The sequence below is a fragment of the Triticum urartu genome, chromosome 6 (genome assembly GCF_003073215.2).
Source record: "Triticum urartu cultivar G1812 chromosome 6, Tu2.1, whole genome shotgun sequence".
Lineage (NCBI taxonomy): Eukaryota > Viridiplantae > Streptophyta > Magnoliopsida > Poales > Poaceae > Triticum > Triticum urartu.
The window spans coordinates 300,487,082-300,491,695 of record NC_053027.1 but is presented as its reverse complement, the minus strand read 5'-3'; positions in this window follow the sequence as shown (position 1 = coordinate 300,491,695).

Here is a 4,614-nt window from a genome sequence, read left to right as displayed (position 1 = left end):
TCCCTCCTTCCATTTACTATACAGGGACTAATGCGTTTTTTGAGGCTAACTTTGACCAAATGTTAGAGTAATAATATATGACATGCAACTTACACAAGGCATACTCCCCTTACTTTTTCACATCTCTCCTCCACATAGGCCCTATATAAATGGAAGGAGGGAGTACTACGATGAGCACTGCATACTCTAGTACAGATGTTGTCAGTACTCCACTAGTACTATTGGACAGGGAGCTTAAAAAAGTTACTATTGGACTGGCTATACGTGGTGAAATACTAGTAGGAAGAGCATGCATGAGAACAAGCACATTCACGTGGTTGAAAACAAATTGGAAACCATCTCGAGTACAAATCTAGGAGTACTTATGAATCTAACGATATTGATTGGGCGCTGTTGAATGTTGATACTTTTTGATCAGAGTAGAGATACTTTGACTACACATAAAACTTATATGTAAACTAGAAAGGATAGGAGGGAGTATATTGTATGTTCAAAAACGAATCGAACATTAAATACCCTTTATATATGATTTGTGGATGCTATGATCAATGATTCAAAATTTTGAATCCGCCTTAGGTATCACACATGCCCCCACTCGTTCTCTCTCAATTTCATCTCGGGGTCCGAAGGTCGATTGAAAGAGGACTAGTGTGGGTACAATACGTTCGTTTCGCTTATGAACGTACAATATACTCCCTCTGATCCCCATAGACCCCCCCCCCATGCATCATTTCTATCATAGAAATAGACCGATCCTTTATCTCCTTGCACGACATGCAATCGATCTCGTCAACATGTGTCGAGGCATGAACCGAATGGGATGTCAAAACTAAGATGCGAAGCGGCACGTAGTGGAGGCAAAGTGAAAATTTAAATGAACCGTTTGTTTGTATGCATGTCGAACAAATTACAAAACATTGGAAATACAAGCATGGTCTAGGCCCACATGCGAATGATACTCGACGAAATATTCAAATGAGGCATCCAGGAGGATGGACTCGACCAGAGGGCGACATGATCGATGGAGAAGAGGGTTGGAGAGGAATGAGAATTATGCAAATGCCACATGATTATACTTGAATGGCTCAAATAAACAATAAGTTGTATCGCTTGGCCTACATAGTGAAAGGTCTAATGCGCAACGCGGAGCACTGACGCTCGAATATGGCCGGGAAAACAGTGAAAAACTGACATGTGGGGCACACCTGTCGGGACGATGTAGCACAGACTAGTCCAATGGAGGAGCTGGACCACGACCTCCTCGCCACAGGGAACCGTTCATGTGGGTCGTGGGGGCCAACAACGTGGCGCAACTCCAGCACCGCCTCTGGACACGGTGACCGCAGTGAGCGACACACTCATCGTTGCTAGACACAGTTGGTTTCAGTGTGCCGAGGGTGCAGTTAGTGCGGTGGCACGACCACCAGTATGTTTGGTTTGTGCCCAAGGTTGCCCCATCAAAGCATTGGGTAGCCAAAATTTTAGTTGAGGTTTTGGTTGCCCATGATTTGGCCGACATTGGCAAGAAAATTGAACTAGAGTTGGCTAGAGTTCATTGGCATGCCAAAAATATGGCAACCATCCAAATAAAGACCAATCTTTGGGTCATGACCAAAATTTTGGTAAGGTGCACTTTGGCCATAATCCGAACACACCCCAACACCTGGCTCGTCGAGGATGCACGGGACGCCGGGACGCGTCCGCGGAGTGGTGTAGCGCGGCCAACTGCATCCTCAGGACCTGAGACCATGCCGGGTCGTCTTGCTTTTTCAAAGACATGCGGGGATCGCATGTGAGCAAAGGGCATCTCCAACGTTGCCACGACCCCAGCTGACTACCCTGGCACACCAAAAACCCTAGTCCCTCGCGCCGTTGTGCGGTGCGTTCCCAGCCGGCGCCAGCTGCCCGCATTCATGCCGTCCGTTCGTATGCTGTCGTTAAGAGGCTCGGTGCCCGAGGAACCAACTCCGGCGACTTAATGACGCACCAGGACACTTGGCCTCACCGGAATGCGCTACTTAAAGCAGCAACGCCCAGCTAACCTCCACACCATAGCGCATCATCCTCCTACCTGGCACCACATCCGCCATGACCGCAAGCGCGAATGCTCTACGGGAGAGCTTGTCTTCGGGGATGAAGCTCGAGGTCGCCGCCCTCGCTCAAGTCGCCTCTCACGACACAATAGCGGCGTAGCCAGACACGGACGCGACCGCACAAGCGGTGGCCACGCTGGCAGCCGACGACGGGAGCACCGTCAGCCACACATTCTACTTGCCGCCGTCCAACGTCCGGCACCGCCGAGGTCGGGGACTCCTCCGAGGATGAGTAGGGCATGGGAAGCAGCAGGGCATGCATGGTGTGCCAACTGGCCGGTCCGTATCCCGTGTTCTACTCTTCCTCACCGGAGACCGCACCTTCACGGGTCTAGAACCCCGCTCCTGTACATAGAGATCACAGATGGAGGACGTCGGTCACCGCCATAGAATAGGTTTAGGGTCAAATTTCTTTAATTTTCATGTCCAATAAAAGTTTGAAATGTAATGAAAGTCTGCCGTGTTTGCAATAATCTCAGGCGGTGGATATGAACTTTCACAATAATATAGTATATTGTAGGAGTACTAGCAAGACGCCCGTGCGTTTCATGGAAGATCAAGATCTTGTGGGAGAAAAGGATGAACGAGGGAAGGCCTTATCTGCAAATGTGGAGAGGAGTGCGGCTAAATTGTCATAGTTTCCTTCCTATCCGTTAGATATAGATCGGGCGGCCTATATTGCAGGATGACAAGCACACCATCATCACCAACTCTGCTTTTTATTGAACCGAGACAAAGCTAATATGCGAAGTAAAATAAGCACATAGGGTCTATACGTACACAATTTATCTTAGGCACTCCAATAGTACGTCCACTACACATTCACGCATTTCACATCTTTCTACATTTACGGGAACCTACAAAAGGGTTAACATAAATTGCCCCTCCCTCTCTTCCCCTGATTTTCATGGTGGTGTGCCCCTCCCTCCCCCCAATCTACAATCAACAGCTCACACGTTTCACATTACGTTAATTACGTAACTAGGATTACGTAGGTGTAGCATTACTCGTCCTAAAAACCCAACTAAGTAAACCTCCCAGCATATCGCGTGGGAAAAGACCCGGCCGTGCCGTTTTAGTCGGGATTATCGGATTACTAGTAGTAGTATCGATGGATCGCGCGAAGCAACAAGTTTTTTAGGGGGCGAAGCACCTAGTTTAAAAGTAAAAAAGGCGGTACACTCACAGCACCCCTGTCGCGGTCACATTGCACTCCACACACATTTGGTCCTGCACACGGCTCACGCAAATGGAACGCGCTTCGGCTTGCCTCTTCACTGACACGTGGGACTGCACTTGGAGAAACCGACTAGGCGCCAAATTCCCCCGCTCACCGCGCGAAAATCCTCCCCCCACCCAAAAATTCCCCCCAAATCCTAGATTCAACCGCCCTTCGGCCAACTAGCCAATAATATTCCCCAACCCCCCCCCCCCCCCCCCCCCCCCCCCCCCCCCCCCCCCCCCCCCCCCCCCCCCCCCCCCCCCCCCCCCCCCCCCCCCCCCCCCCACCCCCCATCCCCCTCCACTCCATTCCATCCGCCAAAGCCGCCCTCCCCGCCGCGCCGATACGTCGGTGTCGCGGTTCGTCGTGGGGACGCACGACGATCCTCTCGCTCCCACAGTACGCTCTCGTAGACTTCCGTCCTCTAGCCGCGCCGCCATCGCTGGCAACATTCTTGTGGAGGCGCACGGCGGTCAGCACCGCCACCGTTGGCGAAGTTCGTGTGGAGATGCACAGTGGTCAGCTTCTCCCACGGTACGCGCATTCTAGACTAAGGCCCCGTGCATGTCGGTGTAGTGCTGAATGTTAGCTGATATACGCTATTAATCTCACTATTTGCCGAAGTAGTTTACATTCAATATGCTCTGCTTAAGAAGCTTCCTTGCCCTATTCTTCACTCAATTTGCTTAGCTGAGACGGCATGCCAAGGCCGATTAGTTGCTAAAATATCCTGCCATATATTTATTGTGACGTAGATTGCCATGGTCTAGTAGCCAATATGTTAGGTGAAATAGCTCTACAGTGTTTTATACTCGATCTTTGTTGCTGTGATGGCCTTTGATAGTTCTATGGTTGTGTGCTTGGCCTCATTGACTGCTGAAACAGCCTGCCATAATTTAGCACTCAAGTCTGTTTGCTACATTAGCTTTACAAATATTTTGTTACATAGATTTGCTCGTCCAAATATCTTGCCATAACTTTACACATCGACCTAGGTATTTGTCGGATTTCGGGTTCCGGCAGACCCTTAAGGTTCGAACTCTGTGATGCACGCGAAGATTACGTCTTCTACCTCTTCGTCTCGTAAGGACCTAAACTACTGAAAGAAGTGCGCAAGAGACAAAAGGTTTATACTGGTTCGGGCAACCGTTGTGGTGTAATACCCAACTCCAGTGTGTGGTGGGTGGATTGCCTCTTGGGGCTGATGATGATGAACAATACAAGGAAGAACAGCCTCGCGAGGGTCTGCTCCTGGCTGGGGCAATGAACTGCTGGGAGGAGTTCAGCCACCTTTCTCTC